The sequence below is a fragment of the Protopterus annectens genome, chromosome 5.part0 (genome assembly GCF_019279795.1).
Source record: "Protopterus annectens isolate FY-2018-M chromosome 5.part0, PAN1.0, whole genome shotgun sequence".
NCBI lineage: Eukaryota > Metazoa > Chordata > Ceratodontiformes > Protopteridae > Protopterus > Protopterus annectens.
Genome location: NC_056735.1, coordinates 1,727,187,153 through 1,727,211,170, shown reverse-complemented (window position 1 = coordinate 1,727,211,170; position 24,018 = coordinate 1,727,187,153).

Sequence of the window (24,018 nt, the reverse complement as noted above, 5' to 3'; positions counted from 1 at the left end):
TATTATTTTAATTCTTAAATCCAGCTTTTGAATGTCTGCACTTGTACTTACATCATTTTGTGTGCTACTCAGTCTTTTTTGTATGTGCCTGGATGATAATCATCTGATGCCAGAGTTCCATCAGAAACATCTAGAGTTGTAATTTCCTAGCCTTCTGTAATGGTGCTGTCACTGTTGGACTGTTTTAAGCTGCATGTTCACAAGTATTTAACGCATTCACTGTTCATCTCATCTCAAGACTTAACACTGGGAAGCATCTGTGAGGTACAGAATTTACCCTAGACCTCAAAAAGGGAAGGAAAATCATCCATAGTGTAATTCTTAGGCATTCATAGAATGGCTGATAGTTCCTAATTCTGCATTTCTGGTTGCTCATAAGGACAGTTTTACCAGTGTTCTAACTAACTGGCTAGATCTGTTCTTATAACAGTCCATACCATCATGTGACCACTACTTTGAATTTATAGGTTCATACGTGAATGCTAGGCTAACTACCCTGAAGGGCCAATCTGAGCCTAGCCAATTGAAGCCTAGCCAATAACCTGAGATCAGAATGAAACTCTGTGCCTCATCTATGATATGAATACCTTGAGCATTATACCAAACTAACCCCTTGTGGTAGAGAATGTAACTTGTTCTTTACCTTATAAGTTACCAAGTCATCATTGCGCTGCTCCATGTTTTTGATGTCTTTTCCTCTGGTTAGTTATGGATCGACCTCCAGTCTCAACACAGTAGTACCTTCTCCTGCATGCAAAAAGAAAAAAGTTTAGAGAGCGTCATCAGGTGTCAGGCCTGCCTCTATTCTGCCTCAGCCATTGATAGGTGTCACTGTTGCAACTGTTTGCTGCTCCTCAGACCACCCATCTTTTCCCACAAGTCCTCTTGGTGTAGCTTTTTCAGCCACCAAAGACTGGGGATAGTCACATTCTCTGCAGCTGTAGGGGTGCCCTTAGCAGACAAGAGAGGGAAACTTTTGTTAGTGGCAGGCGAAGTATCTTCACTTGCCTGGGAAGGAGAGGTGGAAGCTGGAACCAGTGTGCCTAATGCAAGCTGGCCCTTTGACAGTAAGAGTCAGCTTAGTCAGAAAAGCTTTTAGTCTCCTGCTTCTACTGACAGGGATTTGCTAAGGAACATATTAATGTTTTCGCCTTGTCCTCTCATTCTTCAGGCAAGAAAAGGTAAAGAGTTTCTTTCCTTATTGACAGGGAATTTTAATCGGAAGGTCAGACATTGCAAGGTCTCTTATTCTTTCATCTTTTTTTTAATTATCTTTGGCAGTTTCATTCCCAAATGCTGCCACAACAAACTGTAATATCATGTGATCACTATTTTGCATTTAAGTGCCAAGAGCTGTCATAGGTATACTTTTTACCACCTGCAATCACCAAGTCCAAAATACATTGGTATTAATTTCTTGTAGATGTCACTTCCTTCAGAAATGGTACTACTGTATAATTACAGAATTCATTGCATATGTGGTTGGGTTTACTTTGATATGTAAGTAGAAGACCTATTTTGAGAGCTAAACACTATCTTTTGAGATTCAAAGTTATGGCTGTCTCTGTACTAATTTTGGTTTCTTTTTTGTGTCTTTTGTAGACTAGTTACATCAATATCTGTTGCATGGCTTATTTTCACGATCATCAAATTACAGAGTAGTATATAAATTACAGTGTTTTGCAGTATGTTTTAGGGCAGTAAGCAACATATGAACATGCATAAGGCGGACCTGAAAGAAAAAAAAGCAAGATGTTACCAAGTGCCTTCAAGTACTGAAGCTTGTCCCTGCAAACCTGTCTATCAGCTACTCTTGACACAATCTTTTTCTGCTCTATTCCAAGCAGGTCTGAGACCCTGTAATGATTTATACTGTGACACTGTCTCATATAATGCTTTCTGAGGGCTGCTACTCTTTCCATAAAATAATGTTTAAATATACCTTAAATCATCTCCTTTCAAAATATCATCAATGTTTCCTAACCCACTGTCCCCAATTCAGTTGCATTCCTTTCATTTCTCCAAATAATGCAGTGGCTCATCACACTTCACTTTTCTATGTTCTTTAAAAAAATGTATATGTGCCCAGCTTTTAAATCCTTTTCTCATACCCGAGCCATTTCATTCACTTTACAGTTTTAGCAATTCTACATTCTCTGTTTTACATTAAACTGATTGCTCTTCCTGTTTATGTCACTCAGAAAAGTACATCAAGACAAGGGATTACTAGCAATGTCTGTAGTCGATAACATCAGCCTAACATCCTACTGGTCTTCCTGACTACATAATGTGCTTCAGTGTGATTATAACCACTATGCCCCTTTCTCCTCCCCCTACCAAAGTTAATTTTTTAACCCACCTGAAGCAAATATTGAAATGTAGGCTACTTCTGTTGTAAGCTCTTTGAGAACATTTTATTGCCTATTATTATTTTTTTATTTCATTAGGGAACAATTTCTCATCCTTACAAGAGTGATGTCATGAATTCATGAAAATAACGGTTTCTTGCACTTTTATATAATAATTGCCATTCATATCTAGTAACTGCCTTTTTCAGCAAAGAAAAGAAGCATTACCTCTGATCTTATCAGTGTAAATGTTTGAGATAATGTAATGCAGCTAATGGCTTTAGCATGTGCCACTTTTGAAACACAGACAAGCTATGCAATGTGTCCTCTGGTGTACAGATCATTTCACATACAGCCAGACAATCATTTTACTATGTTTCTTGGTAGGCTGTTTATTTCCCTCTTGCCCCCTAGATACAATATGCAGAACTTTTTAAAGACTGCCTCTCCAAAATCTTTCTACAAAAATGGTACAGTAGCATAGATGATAAAAGTATACGAAGGCTAATTCAAAAACAATTTGCACCTGGGGCAAGGTGGTGCCCTGAAGTTATTGATGTACTCAAACATTGGTGATTATGAAAATAATTTGCTTATTACAAATGAAGAAACACAAAAACACTGTGTCATTTTGCAGGCTTCTTGCAACACCATAAAATGTTGACCCATTGCAGTGTCCATAAAAGACAAAAACAAAAATTTGTAGACCACTGACATCAGACACAGCATGTGCAGCTACATAATAATGAACAAAAAATGATACTATTTATGGCAACAGTAATTCTGCAGGACAATATGTTAATGATACAGTACAGAAGTTGTTAGTTAAAGCATTACACCCTGCATAAAAATATGTATCCAGTTAGGCATTGTCAGTGGCTATTGTGAACTCAGTTTCTGAGCAGGAGGTTATAGTTATATACATAGGTTCAAGTTATAAGCACATACACAGTGCAAGCCTAGAAAGAGAGCAGGTATTGGCTAAGTGTGTGTCACATAAGTCCAAGCAGTCAGCGAGGATATTAGAGCCAAAAGTTTGACTGCTGCTAGGAATACTTGCATCTTGGGCATTCCAGCACTGTATGGCTGATATAGCAGGAGTGTCCCAGACCACTGCTTTTCATATCCTAAACAAGTTTGTATTTTATGCACGATGATGGTGGGAACTAAATAAAGTTTCTTTCAACATCAATCAAGCAACATGCAGTCATGAAACCATTCAGTGTATATAATGCTACTAACTGCACCAACACATCACCATAAAGTCACCCCTGATGAATATAGATGGAAGTACACCAGCTGGAAGGGTTGGCATTTGTTCTAGAGTTAGGCCAGGTGTGCAGCAGTTAGATGGATTCTGCAGACAACAGCATCATTCTGTGACAGTGTGTTTGACCGCTGCATGTGAAATACCTGTGTCCTGTGACAAAGGTTTGCCACAAAGAACTCTCCTGAGAGGCACCAAGCAGCAGATTACCATACCTGGAAATGTGTTTATATGCACAGATAAATGACAGAATCAGGGACACATAGCAGGCTGTAACCTATATTTATGGAATGTAAGAGACAGTGGTTACCCCTGAAGCCTGGCTGATGGCATTTATAACTCTTCCCAGTATCCTGCAGAAGAAGCATATAACACAGCACACAGACTGAGTATGGATTTAATTTATCATGGGATTAGAGTTCTCTGAAGTGCCAAAGAGTGATGTGTAATGCAAATCCAAGCAAAGACCTCACATGGTTACTCTGTATGCAGTTCTACACAAGACAATAAAAAGCAATCACAGTGGCCTTTCAATTCAGGGAAACAGTAGTACACACCCAAGAACCTCAATTAGCTGAACAAGAGCTGGAGTGATACAAGCAGCCAAATGGCATGGAGGAACCTGAGGAGGAAGAATACCAGAATAAGATTTGGGTGCTCAGAATATATCCATGAACAATGGTCAGGTAATGTCTGCCACAAACATGTAAGCTGTGACATACTATGTGTTATAGCCTGACTGTCAAACCTCCCCCAGCTGAACTTCAGTCCAGTGTGTCTATCCTTAGTGGTGGGGAGAGCCCCAGCATGTGGGATCCCTCAGATACCCTAAGGAAAGCCATTTTGAGGGGTACCTTGGCAGACATGAGGGATTTTGTGCCTTTTACAGTATCCCTGCAACTGATGACATTTCTGTGTTGAAGGATCTTACCCCTCCCCTTGATGGTGACATGGGCACTTACATCATCATAAGGGCCACTTATGCCCCACTGTCTGTGTGTGCATGCTCTTCTGTACTCACAGACGAGAACTACCATCATTAACACAGGCAGGAATACCAATGCCCTCATATAACCAGCCCCCTCATTCCACAATTGCCCCTTCCAATCATCAAAGGAGAGGTCATTTTTGAAGCAAGGGGTATTGCCAACCATGTGTCACCATCACCTCCACCCAGGATAGGCATGTCCATCTTACCTACCTACATTATTCAACACCCAAGTCAAGTCATTATTCATATGCATATCATCTGGCTGTAGTCAGGGCTTTATCCTTGTATGCCGTCCAAGCAAGCCAGCATTTCTGCCAAAGTGGTTCCAATTAACTGGCTTTTGATCAAGTGATAACATGACAGATAGCTAGAATTAAATATGTGCAACTATAGTCATGAAATAAGTATTCCATACTGTGGTACAACATGAAATGGTGGATGCCATCCAAAGTATCTAATCCCTTTTGTCAACTGCCAGCTCAATGACAGCAACTTGTCAAAGGGTAATATTGATGCATATACATAGTGATTTTGTATGCCTACTCATCAAGACTGAGCAAATGCATGCCGGTCATCACTCTAATAGATGTAGTTAAAGAACCGCTATGATCAATAATGGGAAAAACATTAATGTTTAACCTTGTCATCACATTATACACAATCCACACCTACTGACAGTGCACTAACCACTTTTTACTAATTTTGTTTTCTAACTTTATCTTGCCTCATGATACAGACTTCCTGAAGTGATCTTTTCTTGGAATGTTACTTTTGGCACATAATACAGTACAAGTGCCCAGCTTATGAGATTAATAATACATAGCTGATGAAATTAATTCACCCTAGTCATAGTAAGTAAGGTACTTTGATATGGTGGGGATGTACTCACTTGCCTATAGCAAAATATATATTGACAAGGGGAAAGCATGAATTCTTAATGCCACCCAATTGCTACTAGCTACCTCAGCATGAATTCTTAATGCCACCCAATTGCTGCTAGCTACCTCTATACTCTAAATTGACCTTGTTCTATGACAGCTGTTGGGCTGCTGGGACCACCATTTCTAGCTTCCTCTAAACCAGACCATAGAAATATAGGAATAAAACAAGGTAAGTGATCACAGGGGTCATAAGATACCTAATTATATACACCTTTAAAGACACACTTAAAAGTTTGTGTCTCTCTTTTCAAGCCCATAATATTGCTTAAATCACAAATTGAGCAGGTCTGCATATGATTATCCTAGAGTAAATTTGTGCCCATCTATCCAGTCATCAAAACTAGCCTTAAAGATAGTCAAAGTAGTACTTTGATCAGTAATGGTTACTTATTCCATAGGCTGGGAATATGTTGAGTTAGGAACCTATTTCTCCAGTAAGTCGTTTTTTTTTTTTGGTGGTGGTGGTTTAGGTCTCTAGTTATGTGCAGGTATTTGTAGAACCACTGCTTTTGCAATGAAAGAGAGGTCAGATAGGACTGAGTCTTCTGCAGCTTGAAAGCACTCACATGTGCATATCAGAAAAATAAAATGTCAGACACCTAATGGACTGTTATCCAGTTCACAACCCTGATAACCTTATGACAGGTGCATGATAGTTATGAAATGTTAGAATCATTGATCAATTTTGACAACCATAACATGTGCTATATTGCACACAAAAACATGGAATATACCTAGCCTTGCGTCATCCAGAGAGAATGTTAGGACATCTCATCCAGCAGGACATTAAAGATTTTCAGGTACATACTTCAGTATAGACAAGTAGGGCACATAAAGTTACACCACGCAAAAGTGAATGTTTATCTGAATATTACATGCCTGTGCATGGAAGGTTTTAAGTCCACCATTGGGTATCTGCTGGTTAGAACAGTGCAACAAATGATATAACTAGACCAGCACCTGTGTCATGTATTACTGCATCAGTAACCACAGCTTCTTGTCATGCCTGGTCATACATACCTGCTACAGATGCATTTGGGGGTGTCAACAATGTACAAATACACCATCTGATGCTGTGATCCTGGATGGTTATGCACTGTACAAGAATCAGTGAATTTCTGCTAGATGTGTTTCTGTCTTGCAATCATTTTATGTTTTGCATCGTTTGCGTGCATTCCTTTTCTGTTTCAGATGTTGGATGCATGCATGACTGCATGGATGCCACAGTAATGCCATGGATTCTGTCTTGTGTTTGTGACAGATAACATGTTTTGGGCATGTTATATGCTTTCATCGTCACTGTACATATACTTGACTGGGATGTTGCATCCCATCCCTAGTGTATTAATCCTGCCTTACCCTGACCACTGTCAGCCCTTTGTTTGTTCATTTACCTTCCTTGTTTCCTCTTCCATTTATCATTGCCTAACCACTGTTTGTTGTGTTTGCTCTGTTTATTTGCTTTATGGTTCCTTATTTGGAATAATGTGCATAAAGCTATAATGCCTTCCACACCCTTAGAACAGCTACTATATGGACAGAGACTTAAGGTGGAGATGTCTCAGTTTACATAAAAATAAATATACCTCAAGGCTGGTCAAACAGGACAATACACTTAAACTTCTCCATGTTCAAATCACCATAGACAAAATCCCATACCACTTCCTTGCAAGCTGTAGGCCCTCATCAATGATCCAGGAAAACCATAATGGATATTTAAGCTTACTGGAGACATTCTCCATTAAACCTAATACCATATTCATAGGTGACTTTAATTAGCCCATATGTAACTGAGAATCATATGTGATAACAAACATGCAGGCTCAGAGATTCCTGGATTTTGTAAATGCAAACACCCTAGACCAGATTGTCATTATGCCAACCAGGGGAGCAAACATACTATCTCTGGTTGTCACTAATATGGGAGAATTCTGCACACCCCCTTTAGTAATGTCCTGTCTGCTAAGGCCAGACCACAAAACAGTAAATTTTGAAGTAAAAATAAAACCCGGAACCCCAGCTAATCCTGAAGTGTTCAGGGGCTACTCTAAGGCTAGCTTCCTACTATTAAGTGATAACCTAGCAAATATGTCAAGCCTCCCATAACCCTTGAGAACACTGCTGCCTATGCAGAACTGTCACAAAATCCTATTCAAGCATGTTAATAGCTGCATAGAGGCAGCTGTACACACCAGGAATAAGTACCAAACAAGCCACCCTGGTGTAATTGCAACATTAATTGGCAGTATAACCAAAGGAAGAAAATCATGGCAAAAATGAAGAGGTACTGCACCTAGCAGGATAAAAGCACTCTCATCAAACTAAACAAATAACTCAGAATATAAATAAAGTCTGCCAAAGCCAAATTTGAGGTACATTTGCTTCCCATGCCAAGTACAAGTGCAAAGCATTCTTTAGCTATGTCTGGAAACTCTAAAGCAATACATAATTGTGTGCAGAACGGATTCACTATACAATCTTGAAGTACTGAAATGTTGAATTTCAGTATTTTGAGACTGAATAGTCGAAAACCCACATACACGAAAACCCATAACCACGGATACCACAACCGCGACCATTCACACACACAAACCAGAACATAATCACACACACATACACATACCTAACTAAACAAACATAACACATACAAACACACCTAACCTACCTATAAGCAAGGGGGAAAGCCCCCCTGCACCCCCCACACCCCCCTACTTATATTTTCTAACTCCGAGGTCACACTAAACACACAAACACACTAAAACCACCACCACACACACTCATACACACTAAAATCCCTACCCAATATCCTCAAACACACAACACTTACATGAAACCCCAAATAAATCCACAAACCACACCACACATCACGAATGTGACCCCATGATAGCCATGGATTTGACATTTGCAGATTCGACACTGCCGCATTCGGCATAGTGTAATTTTGGGTAACTGCAATTTCCACTATTCGTCTCGACATACTGAAATTCGACATTTCAGTATGTCGAGATTATCTAGTGTATCCGTACAGAACACATTGCTAATGAAGCCGCCTATACTGAGCCAGATAGTATAGTAAACCTACTGGCAGACAGATTCAGCTCTTACTTTATCATTCTCTACCTGTCAATCTCCTCTTAGGAAATACTATTAATTATAATTCCCCCTACTATCACTAGGGAACAGGACCTCAATGTTATCTCTAAGGCCAATAACACTGCATCTATGGGCCCAGACAATATCCCAGGATGCCTGCTGAAGAACACGAAACATGACCTATCAGGACCTCTAGAATCTCTATTTAACCACAGTCTCTAAGCATGCTTCATGCCTCACAAATGAAGAACAGCAACAGTCCTCCCTCTGCGCAAAGGTGAGCCATTTACAGAGCCCAGAAACTACAGACCCATAAGTCTCACTGGTCTCATATGAAAAGCCATGGTAAAAGTTATCATGGGCATGATCAATAATGACATAAGAAATCTCCAGACACTGGACCCAACCCAACTGATTTTTGCCAAGGGCTGGTCATGCCTACTCAGACTGGTGGACTTCTTTGAGAAGGTCACCAAAGCGATGGATGAGGGAAAACAGATCACACTGCTTAACTTGACCTGGCCAAGGCTTTTGACACAATACCCCACTCGGGCATTGTTGATAAACTAAAGAGGCTAGGTATAAACTCTCAAGTCTCCTGGTGGATAGCCAGCTGGTTCACAATCAGGACACAGGAAGTTACAATTGGGGAGTACACCTCTATAAAGAGACCAGTCACAAGTGGAGTCCCTCAAAGACTGGTCCTGGAACCACTACTTTTTGGCATTTACTTCTGTGAAGTCAAAGTGAATGTCAAGGATCCGGGCTCACTAAATTTGTAGATGATTGCAAATTAGGAGCAGTCACAAAATACCCTACCAACACAAATATTCTTCAGGAAGGGCTGATACAGGCAAATAACTTGTGTCAGAGCCATGGACTAAAACTAAATGCCAAGAAATACATAACAGTATCCTTGACAACACACATCAAAGACTTGACCAGTAGCCAGCCGCTTGGGAACATGTAGGCAGTAATTTAGCTTTTGATCACCACGTGTCTACAGTAGTAAGGAAATCATTCTATGCTGTGCAACTTGTAAACAAAGGTATGGCATCTATGTCCAAGAAGGTCATTGTTCCGCATAATTCAGCATTTATCAGACCTATCATTGAGTACAATGCCCCCTTTGGTATGTACCTAATTAGGCACATCCAACAATTAGAAAGTCCACAGAGGTTCCTCACTAAATGAGTACAGGGCATAAGTAACATGTCCCATGCAGACCGCCTCATAGCCCTATCCTTGTATTCTGTCTCCTACAGGTTGTTGAGGTGAGATCTATGTCTGGCATACAAGCCACTGCAGGACCCCACTCTGATGGATCTCTTGCATATCTGTAAACCAGACAGCACCAGAATTACCTATTATAAAGACTTAAACATTGCCTGTGATATTAATAATACCTGCTGGTGAAACAGGTATGTATCCCAGAGACTACCTCTTCTCTGAAACAGGCTCCAGATCCACATGAAGCAGAGTTCTGCACTAACCATATTCAAGGGTAGGTTCATAGGTGTATACTAGGCTAATTGCCCTGCAGCCTTTACAAGCCTAGCCCATAGGATTACCCTGGCATCTTGTCACCGGACGTTAGTTCCCAGTTCATCTGTCGAGTAAGTCGGGCCAGTGAGATGCTCTGTTTGACATGTAGGAGAAGTCTATTCCATAGCATGGGCAGTCTCTGGGTTATGAACCTGTCCCTCCAGCACGTTTTGTTGATTGTGGTAATGAGGTTAAGGTCTTTGGAGCATGTGGTGCAGAGGGGATTGGGATTTCTTTAGATGTAACATTTCTAACACAGCTGGGTCAGACATGGCTTTGTAATTTATGCAGAGATTGCCTCTAAGTAGGTGGTATAAACAGAGAATAGTTGGGGTTTTTTGAGTCTGTCCATATAGGACAAGTGTTTAAGGCCTAGGATCCTCTTTGTGAGGTACTTTTGTGGCCTCTCCAGTTGTTGCAGGTGTCTAGTGAGGTACATGCCAAATGAGGCATTGTACTAGATGACTGACCTAATGAGGGAAAAGCAGAGGGAGACAATGACCTCTTTCTTCCTGGATGCAAAACCCTTAGTAATGAGATGTACCACATAGAAGGACTTTCTGACCGCAGTGGCAATGTGGTGGTCAAAAGAGAGGTTGCTGTCAACCTGTGTTCCCGGATCTCTTATAACGCCTTCTGTGTTCAGTGGACTACCATTAATGTGGTAATTCATGGGAACTGGGTTTTTCCCAAAGGGGATGATGACACAAGTCGTTGGTCTCAGTGAAGCCTTTCTGTAGGATGTCAACATCACTTGGGGAGTTAATAACGGCTCCCAACTTGCAATCGTCTGCAAACTTTGCCAGCCAGAGTCCCTTTGTGTTGGCCTGAACTTCTGAGAAGTAGATACCAAACAGGAGAGGACCCAGGACCAATCCATGTGGGACTCCGCTCGTGACTGGTGACTGGTCGGCAGTCTGACTTGGAGTCCGCTACTCTCACACTGTGGGTTCTATCTGTGAGCCAGTTTGCAACCCACCTAGTGATATAGGGGTTGATGCCTAGCCTAGGGAGTTTTTCTATGATTCCTGAGTGGGGAATGGTATCAAAGGCCTTGGCCAGATCAAGGTAGGCTGTATGAACCACCTTGTCTTCATCCACAGCTCTGGTGACTGACTCAAAGAAGTCGACCAAGTTGAGCAGGCATGATGTACCCTTCACAAAACCAAACTGTGTGGAATCCAGAGTTTGGAGATTCCCTATTTCCTTGTTTGTTAGGTCCATGATGATGCGTTCCATAGCTTTCCATATTAGACTTGTCAGGCTAATGGGGCATGAGTTCCCAGGGTCTGTAGTCGCTCCTCCTTTGTGGAGAAGGATGACTGTAGCAGTGCGCCATTCAGTAGGGACAAAGCCTGAGATGAGGCTGTGATTGAACAGGGGACACAGGTGAGGTGCCAGTTCACTCTGTAGTTAATCTAGAACACAGCCAAGGATATTGTCAGGTCCCATGCAAGTTGTATTTTTGGCCTTGGACAGTGCTGTTTTAACCTATGCAGCAGTAATATTGGGTGCCTGGCAATCTACTGGTATTATGATTGGTCTTTTGGGGGAGAGGGGTAAAGTTGGCACTGAATCTGTCGGCCAGTATATTGGCAATATCTGTTGGCTCTGTATAGGAGGTACCATTGTGCAGTAGCTCAGAGCAAATCTGGGAATTGCCATGGAGATTCTTTACATAACTAAAGAAGGCCTTGTGGTTGTCTTTACTATCTGCTGCAATTCTGTTTTCATAGCTAGCTTTAGAGGATTTGATGAGGGATCTCAACTTTTTGTTGAGGCTGATAAGGGAGTTTTTCCAGTCTTGGGACTTCACCTTATTCATCATCAGTTTCCTCCTTCTGTTGTAGAGTTTGTTTATGGCAGGGGACCACCAGATTGGCTTCCTTTTTTGGAGGAGAGCGTCTTGGTTCTATTGGGTATGGCGAGATCCATGCATTTGTTGTAGTATTCATACAGTGCATTGGTGTATGATTCGGTGGTCATGCAACTATTCTCCATTTGCATGGGTGCTGTGAAGTTAGCCACCTCTGTTTTTAAGAAACCAAGGTTAGCTTTGGAGAAGTTTTTCATGGTGGTTACCTTTGCAGGAGGGGGTGGGGGGATGGGAGGAATGTGAATTTCCAAGGTGATTAGTTTGTGGTCAGAGCTAACCTGGGAGGTGTTGACTATTGGTGTAGAGCAATGGTCGCCCATGTTAGTAATGACCAGGTCAAGGATGTTGCTACTTCTTGTGGGGGTAAGAATGAGCTGGTACAGGCATTGGAATTAATGAATTCCAGGAAATGTTGGGCAAGTGTATTGGTACATGAGTAGTTTTCCCAGTTAATGGAGGGGTAGTTGAAGTCGCCAAGTATGAAAATGTTAGGTTGGGCCGTAATATTCTCCAGGGTGCTTAGCAACATGGAGTGTGAGTCTTGGGACATGGTTGTGGAACTATAACAGGCTATGACCTGAATCGCTGTCTTACCCAATGTTAGCTGCACCTGATGTATCTCTTATGCGTTATGTTGGGCTACAAGTCTGGAGGTGTGCACATCCATTATGAATATGGAAACACTACCTCCTTTGGTGATTTGGTCCAAGTTCCAGGGGCAAAAGGTGTGGAATGAGTTATAGCCGGGTAGTGCAAGGGTGCTTTCTGCTGCCTTGAACCAGGTCTCTGTTATAGCACAAATGTCAATGTTCTCCATTTTAAGGAGTGCTTCGAGCGAGTGCATTTTGAGATTTAGACTTCTAGTGTTGAGCAGCATGACCCTCAGATTGCATTTGTTTGTAGCTGTACGGTGGTAATTTGGTCTTTGGAACACTGCCTAAAAAAGGCACTATAGGAGTGGCAAGAACCTTGGCCATTATCCGGAAGCCCACGGGTGACAGATGCAGGCCATCTCTGGCAAAGCATCGAGGTCTGTCAATCATGTCATTCCAGGCAGACAGATACTGGATCCCCTTAGAATGACAGCAGAAACTTAGCCAATGGTTAAAATCAATCATTTTTTGCTTGTACTGTGGTATAATTCTGGGAGATGGTAGGATGCTATTCAGGGCTAGGGTCATACCCACCTGGGGTACATAATCTGGGAGCTCCTCCATGTCTCTTTTCATTGTAGTCCAGGGAGGTATGTCTCAGGTCATTCACACCCATATGTACAATGACAGAGTCATATTTGTACCTGTTGTTGAGGGACCTAAGTATGTGCTATATGTGGCAGATCCTGGCACCTGACAGGCAGCTAACTGTTACTTTCTCCTTATTCAACCTAGTGAGTAGGACATCAGTGTGTCTCACTAGCGAGTCATGTTGGGCATGCTGTTTTTCCTTAGGGGCTTTGGTTGAGTGGCATACTGTTAAGGAGAGTTATGTGTCTCATGATTAGTGTTGTGTTGTGGTGGTCGAGTGTGTTTCTGCCTTGGGGGTCTTTGCTGTTTGGGTATATTTTTATTGAGAGCATCCATGAAGGTGGGTGCATGGTTTGTGTTTTTATGTGAAGGCAGTACTGGTGTGTGTTCTGGAGGGCTATGTGTTCCATGTGGTGTGGTGCAAGTGTTGGCCTTCTCCTCATGACCAGCTATTCTGGTCCTAGCTGGAGAGTGTGTGGCTTCCAGTTTTGATATATAAGTGCATCTCGTGCAAGTCTGAGTGTTGGCAGGTAAGAGGAGAGGGTTGTCAGTGTACATGAGGCAGTTGCTACACTGCCACAGGATGCCCAAGCTCACCAGGTTAATAGGATAAAGCACAGGGAACTGACCTTTAGACATGCCTGGAGGGGTGGGCATTAATAATAAGTGCTGGAGCTGTTTCCTTGTAGAACATTTAGTGCTGGTAGCACTTTTGTGTGCTATAATAATTGCTACAAGAAGTCTGGTATGGTAAAGTGCTTGACTAGTAAGCTAGTAAAAGTGCAGGAGAGGAGAGAACTAGCAGACCTAAGGGAAAAATTGAAGAGCAGACTTTGGCACCTCTCAGAAGCTTACAAACAGTCCTGGATACAGCAAATCTGTATCTGGACTAGACTAGTTATAGGAAAGGTGGGAAACAAGCACAAACACTGGCAGTTAGATAGGTGCCTAACCAGGGATGAATTTCCTGTTCCCTATGTGTCTAATAGACACATACAGCCTATAAATGGTTCATCTCCCCAGCCCTCTGCTTGTAAATATTTCATCTCTAAAGTCCCTGCTCACACTTATCAAGGATACCAGAGCTTGCCAGAGATTTAGGATGCATGGTTATGTTTAAAAAAGCCCTAGTAGTCATTAGCCTAGTACAAACCTAAGAACCTATGGACTGTCTGCACCCTGCCCTACATTTTCTGACTTTCTAAACCCACCTCTTCTCTCAGTTAAAAAAAAAAATCTAGGCTTCAAGCTGTAAATGAAAAAAAAATGACCTACTCTATTCTAGTAAGTTAGTCTTGGACATTTGTCCTTGTTCATTTTTGTGTTCTCCTCTGCTTGATTTCCCAAACCCTTTTCTTGTTTCTTATCAACCCACTACTGGTAGTATTCATAAGCTGCACAATACTCCTCACCAGTGGCTGAAGTACTCTAAACTGGCAATAGTGTTGGCCATTTGTTATGAGGCCTTCTTTAGACCTCTTAGAACAAAATATCTTTTTATGGTATTGTTTTTTCACTGCTTGGCTGTGCTGCAGACCTTTTAAGACCATAACATTTCTCAATAGTGTTTAGGGTTTTGTGATTACTTTGGTATGCATATTTAGCTTTGTAGTGTAGTACTTGTGTTGTCATTTGCTACTTTCAGCCATCTCTGAGCTCTAATATGGATATTTTACTGTCTACATTAATTGGCTGACCATTCTGGATTTTACAGGTCCTTTACAGTGTGTGAGACTTGTAAAGATTCCAGCTTCATAAGCTGCCCCTCTTTTAGATAGTCTAAGCTTTTCACTACAAGGTATAGTGTTACTTCTCTAGAAGAGACTATCCAAACTGTTCCCAGGTCTTTCAAAATCTGTTCCCTTGCCTGGTAGTATGTGTTATAATCTGTATTCCCCTACTGCTGTAAGTGGAATTACATTGTGGGATACAAACTAAACTGAAGTTATGGTGGGCATTTTGAATATTTCCATAACTGCTGTAATATTTCTATAACTCTCAGTACATTATTGAGGGATATCAAATGAAAAATAGTACTAGGAAAAAATTAAATTATACTGACATTGTCTGTGTACTTTGGTGCAGGAGATATTAGCAGTCTTAACAATTACTTCTCAGATATATTGAGATGCATAATATTTTAATATTTTCCATTACCTTTCCATAATCATTCAAATTATACACTATTGAGGGATATATATGAAAGGGACAGTAAGAAATTTCAAATGATAATGATATTACCTGCATGGGATGCAGTGTGCTGTGCATGCAAACAGTTGTTTATCAGTTGTGATGCAATATTTTAATTATTGCAGTACCTTTGTATTTGAATTAATTGCATACAATTAATCAGCATCTTTTGAATGAACCGGACACCGCAAACAATCTGTCAATGACAATGTCTGCATAGCATGCAAGGGATAATTACCATGTAAGCATCTGTCAGCTTTAAAGAAAACATATGAAAAGTGTTTTGTGTTCTCAGCTGCCATGTGGCAAAAAGATGGGGGCCTGACTGCAGCCCTTTTGATCTGAGTTTGATTAGTGAGCCTTAAAGCTGGAAGAGCCAACCAGGAAGGGATAGGAATGAGTATGGATAGGTGTAGGCTCAAGCGTGAAAAAGAGAAGGCACTAGGCCTTCTAAGAAGTGCGTGTACACTAGTCAGGGCATGAGTGCATGGAAACATACCAGCAAGCATAGTCTAGTATTGGATGCCTTGCTTTACCTTAATGCTCACTGGTTACTTCTGGAAGATGGATGTAAAATATATAAAGAAAATTCCAGGGAGCACAGATGATGATATTGAACCGAACCATCCTGATTCTATGCTTTAAGCATTGAATAAAGTCTCCATCACTTGAGATAAAAGCCCCTTGGATGCAGCTCTGTTCTGATGAGAGACAAACAAGACTTGTGGGCTGAGGTGAAAAGACAAGAGTTCTAGACTCAAACTGGTGGTTATGGTATCACCTTGGCCATTAAAAATTATGTTGTGTTTCAGGCTTGGATTATGTTCAATGAACTGACAAAATTACTACTTAATAGGGGACATTCTTTGAATGGTTGGGGTAAGATTAAGAAAACGAACAGTGTGTGTGTGTGTGTGTGTGTGTGTGTGTGTGTGTGTGTGTGTATGTATGTGATGTGCATGTGTGTGTGTGTGTGTGTGTGTGTGTGTGTGTGTGTGTGTCTGTGTGTGTGTGTGTGTGTGTGTGTGTGTGTGTGTGTGTGTGTGTGTGTGTGTGTGTGTGTATTGAAGGTATACCACAGTCGATATAGCAAGAGTTGTTTATACATGCACTGTTTTTATAGTCACATTAATATTCCTAAAATGAAATTACTTTAAGCAAATGCATTTAATCTGTTGAAAGGTTAGATAATTTCAGGTAAACCTACAATTAATTATTGCTCTATAATTTGTACAGAATGCAAGGTTTTGGGTGTGTTCCATATGTTCCATAAACCATGCAAATGGGCTGCTTAAAAATAATTTCAACACACACACACACACACACACACACACACACACACACACACACACACACACACACACACACACACACACATATTCAACATATATGTATATAAATACTATACCGAAGATTGTAGTACCTTGGAGTAAGGGCAGTTCTCCAAAAAATGCTGCTCAAATTGTGTCTGCCTGTTACAATTCTTGAGATATTTAAATCTATTTGATTTTTTACAAGCATTTTAACTTTGATAACATCTGTTAAAGAGGTGTATATCATTGTATGTTGGTAATGTAGGATTTACCCATATTTCATGCAATTAATCACAACTAGCAATGGGTAAATCTGTAGTGCTTATACACAGATATGATTTACTGTGATTACACAATGGCATTATTTAAAAAAAGTTTGATACATTTGTAAAATAATAGTATTGTATTAGAGAACTTAACTTTTGTTCCATTGCTTCTTCTCACTGACAGTAGCAGTGGGTGATGCCTTGGTCATACACTTGGTGTTCATGCACACACTTATGTATGTGAAGTCACTTCCACAGTACATCTGTTTTAGTATCGCTGCTGCCAGTTTGATTTTCTTGGACTGAGTAGATTACAGTTACAATGTGTACTCAACTAGCTGTGAGCTGTGTACTCAAGGATGCTCACACCTTACTAACACAGTGTGGTGGTGCTGAATATATGTTTTTAATATACTATATAGATTTCCAGACTATTGGTTTTAGTGCAGAGAGGGTGTATTTTACTTTTTTTTTAGGCTGCTAATTTAGATTCTCTTGTTAGTAGTGCAGAGAAAATGAGCTGTATTTTTTAATCTACAACGATTTACAGTGGCAGCAATTTGCTCTTGTTTTGGGCTTTTGGAGCATGCCTCATTCTCTGGGTAATGCTTGATTTACAATGACATGTAATAATGAACAACCAATCACATTCATGCTTTTTAATTACTAATCATCTTTCATGGTGTAATTAGCAATATAACATTGAGTTTATGCCTCACAATCTAATTTATGTTACCATTTGAAAATATGAATTTCTGCTGAACCACTTTGCTGTTTACACGTTTTAAAAGAATTTATGGCTCTTGTGTTACTTATTTCTGTTTGAAGCATGCATTTTTAATCTGATATTGTCAGAAATGGCTCCTGGTAAACCATTGAAAGTATGCATTAGTCAAGGTCTTTATCTTTTAACATCTGTAAGATGTGATTGAGTTAATGTTTGTCTTATTGTAATTATTTTAAAGTTTCAGTTGGCAAGCCTGTATAATAAATAATATTTTTTACAGATTTTTAAGGAAAATGCACAGTCTGATAGTTTATTTGGTACCAGAACCATGCCTGACAGAATACTTATTTCATTACAATGCAAAGAATTTTTAAGAGCTAAATGCAATTGTATATTAATATCAGATTTCTAGCCTGTATGCAGCTATAGTTCGATTTCTAACTGTATGCAGGTTGCAGATCTCTCAGTGTCCATGTGGGTATCAAACAGTTGAAGAAGAGAGAGAGAGAGAGATTGGGGTGGATTGTGTGTGTGTGTGTGTGTGTGTGTGTGTGTGTGTGTGTGTGTGTGTGTGTGTGTGTGTGTGTGTGTGTGTGTGTGTGTGTGTGCTTAATTGATTTCCTGCCTAATGTGTAGCCAGCAATAAGTCCATTTTTTTGCAGGCCTGTTTCTGGTTTAGGACAGCTCATGAACTGCGTGAAGTGATTTCTAAGTAACAGATAAATGGGAAGTATCTACATTAAATAAAGGGTAAAATAATGAGACTGACATGCTATTTCCAAGAGATTCTAGGCAGAGACTATGCTATGACATGATTAATTGATGAGAAACTTTCAGAAATAAGGTATTATTAAAGTGGAAACTATCACATTATCAAACATAATGTTGAAATTAATGCGAGAGTTTGAGAAAACCCTGTTCAGATATTGAATGACAAATAATGTTGGAAAACTTAGTAATATGTCATTTAAGAAATTAACTATTACTGGTGGACATTGTTTTAAAGCATATCTGGCATCGATATTCCAAATGTGTTTGGGCAAAGTTGAGGTTAGTCTGGTGTAATTTCACCAAAGACAAACTCACCGAAGACAACTTGATCAAGTTGAATTTAATCATATATATGATACACACACACATACACACACACACACACACACACACACACACACACACACACACATATATATATATATATATATATATATATATATATATATATATATATATATATATATATATATATATATATAGTGGATATAAAAGTGTACACACTCCTGTTAAAATGCCAGATTTTTGTGATATAAAAAAATTAGACCACAATAAATCCTTTCAAAACTTTTCCCACCTTTAATGTGACCTATAACCTCTACAATTCAATTGAAAAACAAACAAATCAGTTACGGGAAAAAAATATAAAAAAATAAAAAATGTACAATACGCTGGTTGCATAAGTGTGCACACCCTTAAACTAATACTTTGGTGAAGCACCTTTTGATTCAATTACAGCATTCAGTCTTCTTGGGTACACACCTGCCATCAATTAAAGATACTCTGATTCACACCAAATAAAGTTCAGCTATCCTAGTAGGATTTTCCTCACATTTACTCAGTTGCCTGTTTAAACAGTATTTAGTGGAAGATGGCCTGTATGATCCCACATTTATTGATTTGCTCTCTTTGTTGTTAGAACTTATATTGGAAAATAGCATCTTCCTGTTTGAACATAGTTTGTATCGACAAATAGATGGCATAATTATGGGCACTTCATGTGCCAATAGCTACGCCAACATTGTCATGGCTTGTTTGGAAAATAATCATTTATTAACACAGGAACATCTTTGTTTGATTTGTTGATGATCTGTTTGTATTATAGGATGGCGATTGTAACCCGCTCACATCATTCTACATTATGAACAATAGCAGTACTGGCTTCCTTACATTTACTAAGAATAGTTCCTATAAAGTGGTGGATTTTTTGGATGTTAGGATAATTAAAGACCGGACAGGAAGGAATGATACTGAGATTCACAGAAAAGAGTGTCCTAGGAATGCCTACTTGCAGAGACAAAGTATGCATACAAACCATGTCTTTAAAAGCTTCATTAAGGGACAAGGGTTGAGAACACCAAGACTTACAGCAAATAAGGACAAGTTTATCAAGGAATTAGATAGCCTGAGGGATATGTTTATTGCAAGGGGTTATACAAGAAAGGTAGTAGACCATGCACGTTCTAGTATACCTGGGAGTAGGAATAATAAGGGAAACCTTTCTTCTCCGAAATTTCTGAATTTAATATTAATGATCGGAGAGTCCATAATTACATAAGGATACCCCTCACATATTCCAGCAATGTATGGCTAATGCAGGACATATTCAAGAGGAACTGGGCCATTTTGTGCTGGGATGTGAATATGAAAGAGCTTGTAGGGCAGACACCAAGTTTTGCCTATAAAATAAGAAATCGCTTCAATGGCTATTGTGTGGCCCAAAGAATCATCCTAAGAAGGAAGCCTATCCCAAGGATATAGGCATGTTTTCATGCACTAGATGCAAATTTTGCTGGTATATAGATAGTAGCAGTAGGTTTCAACACCTGGATACAGGGAAACTCTTTGAATTTGGGGTACATGCCAATTGTAACACTGCCAATCTGGCCTATTGTACTTAGTGTCTATCAGTCTATGTGGGAAAGACTAACTGTAGGTTAAGAGAACTAATGAGGGAACATCTCTATGATGTCTTCAGAGCTATTGAGACAAATGCATTAGCTAAACATACTGTTTTGAATGATACTACACATACCTTCAAGTTTATGGCTATTCAGGTAATTGTTGAGAATGAAAGGGGTGGGAATATTAGGAACAGAACAGAAACTGCAGAACTGGAATTGATAATTAGGATGAGGGTCACCATGGGTAAAGGCATGAATGATAAAATCTCTATTAAACCTATACTGCTGGCCAAGGGTTTAATAAGATAGAAAGTAAGTTGTTTTATTTTGAGATTTATACTTGGATTTGTTATGCCTTTAACAATTTTATCGAGTATTATAAATTTGCATGTTTAATTGCATTTATGAGCTTATTGGATGACATTATTTTAAATAGTGAAAAGGCCTGTTTGTATTGTCTGATGAAGCAGCTCTTTCAGCTGCGAAAGCGCTCACCATTAAAGATTGTTCTGAATTTTTATTAGTCGTGGTTTGGTTCTACTTTAGTTTATGTTGTATGTATATAGAAGTAAATCGATTGAACCTCCCTGTGCAGGGGGCTGTAAAATCAGCACCATGAAGTGATCAAACTTCATGATATCTTAGTTGCAGTAGGTTGCCGACTAGCCCGGTCAACAAATGTAAAATAAATAAATAAAAATTGCCCATTATGTCTTTTAAGCTTTACCAAATAGGCTTTAATACATTATATATTAAAGTAGAAATAATTTCTCTATCAAGGGATGCCAAACAGCCTGTGAACAATAAGATGATATGAATATGCTAATCATTCCTCATATGTTTTTGTTTGTCTTTTTGGCTTTTCCCAGTTAGGGGTCACCACAGCAGAACTCCGGTCCGCTAATGATTGGCAGTAGATTTTTATGGTGCCGAGTTGCCAGCCCGATGCCCAACCTTCAGCGAAGGCACACCCATTCATGCATGTCTTTTGGAGACCACCCAACTGCAGGGAGGACATGCAGACTCCACACAGAAGGCACTCCAGCCAAGAAGCGAACAGGAGAACCTCTTGCTGTGAGGCAACAATGCTACCGCTGTAGCGCTGCTTATATGTGCTGAACATAAAGGATTACGATCAGCTTGCTGATCATAACCTGCTTATTATGTGTTCAAGGCATGGATGCCAACTTGAGAGGTGAATCTTGCCATCCTTGTTGAGAACACACACTACAGGGTTGTAATCAATGAGCTGATCATAATTCTTTGTAGCCACAGAGGTTTGTTTGTTCCATGTACTATTATTTACAGGGGGAAAATCACTAAGTGTTTTGTTGTCTTTCAAAGACAAAAAATACTTAGTGGATGCTGTCATAAAGGCAGTGTAACACTGTCCATCAAGTCTAAGCCTACCTTTAATGCCTCCTTACTGTGTACATTTTCACTGAATGTGTGTGCATATATGTAAATGTATATATATATATATATATATATATATATATATATATATATATATATATGTATGTATGTGTATATATATATATATATATATATATATATATATATATATATATATATATACACATATATATATAAATATATGTGTGTGTGCATGTGTAAATATGTATACATATAGACAAGAAAACCATTTCACACTGAGCTGTCATATGCTATATCTTCTAGTTTTACTGATTTAATAAGTGAAAGCATTTACACAAATCTTACTGCAGTTACTAGTTAAGGGTGGCTGGAACCCTGAACCTCATCACAAATTTGTAAGATAATTTTTTGTTTAAAAATGTTGTTTTTATTCTGCCCTGGTCCCCTTACAAATTTTTAAGATGGCATTTTTTTTGTTTAGAAATGTTATTTTTATGCTGCTGCTACTAAAGAATATTAATTAATTCCAAATGTCCAGTTCTATCTCAGGTGTGGCACTGCCACTAACGCAGCTCACACTAGTTGTACTCCTGATGAGGGTGTATGCAGTCATGAATAAAAAATGTTGTATATTGTACTGCTAGTCATTGTGAGTAAAAACTGCTGTATATTGTACTGCTGGTCACTGGGTGTAAAAATTGTGTATATTGTACTGCTGGTCACTATCAGTAAAAAAATGCTGTATATTGTACTGCCGGTCACTGTGAGTAAGAATTGCTGTATATTGTACTGCTGGTTACTGTGAGTAAAAATCTTGTATATTGTACTGCTAGTGACTGTGACTAAAAATGCTGTATATTGTACTGCTGGTCACTGTGAGTAAAAAATGCTGTATATTGTACTGCTGGTAACTGAGTAAAAATCTTGTATATTGTACTGCTGGTCACTGTGAGTAAAAATCTTGTATATTGTACTGCTGGTCACTGTGAGTAAAAATCTTGTATATTGTACTGCTGGTAACTGAGTAAAAGTCTTGTATACTGCACTGCAAGTCATTTTGAAAAAAAAAAAATGTTGCGTGCTGTACTTCAAGTCATTGGGCTGGGTTTTCAAATAACCTAACAAAAATTGCATTTCCTCATTTGAAAGTCAGGTTGTGAAGCTCATTTACACCTTATTTTTCTATATTTTTGCTCTCTAAAACATAGCCATGCAGCTTGGTGTCCTGCACAGGTGATCTGTCACCTGCTCGCTCCTGTTTTATAATTTTTGCAGACTGTTGGTAGCATATTTAAAGAGAAAAGTTCACAGCTTCATACTCTACACTGCTGAGCTGTTGCCTCCACTGCATCCCCTGGATAACAGGAAAAAGCCTTCAATTGCAACAAGTGAGACCAGTAGGAACATTCCCTCATGGACCCGCCTCTGTGCTGTTTGGCTGTGTGGACCTCCTAATTGCTTTTTATGAAGAGAAGCAGCTGCTAACACTTTCCTGGGTGCTAGTGCAATTGACAGTTCCCAGAAAAGTTGAACTGATTGCTTTATTTGGTGAACTCTTGATGGTATCCAGTTGACCAGCTTGGTGCTCTAGGCTACCGAGTTGTTGTCTGCTTTACTCTACTGTGCTACTTGAGAGGTGGAGAAGAACAACTTTATTCAATAAGTGGGACCTGACTGGCTGTGCTGCATGCAGTGCCATGATGCCAGTGGGATATTAAGCAAGCATTCCATACAACTAAATGCAACTCTTTATCTAGAGGTAGGACCTAAATCATGTAACCATATTCTGTTTCTCCAGAAACCAACAGGGCAGCAATCTGTTCACGAGTGACAGCCTGCTATCCTATTTATATTACCGCTGTTTTATCAACACAAAAGCTGTTGCAGTATTACTATTTTCTAATACCATTTAAGACAATATTTAATGTAATATTGCTTATATTTAAAGAAATTCCTGCACTGTTGTTGATAGTTTTAAATGATCTGGCACTGTTGCTTCTTCTTGTATTGTTCTTTTGTTACTGATACTATGTAAGGTAATATAGTATTTCTGTTAATACTATTTCAGATAATTTGGCATTGTTGCCAATTACTGATATTAACTTATTATCTCAGACATCTCAGTATATATATATATATATATATATATATATATATATATATAT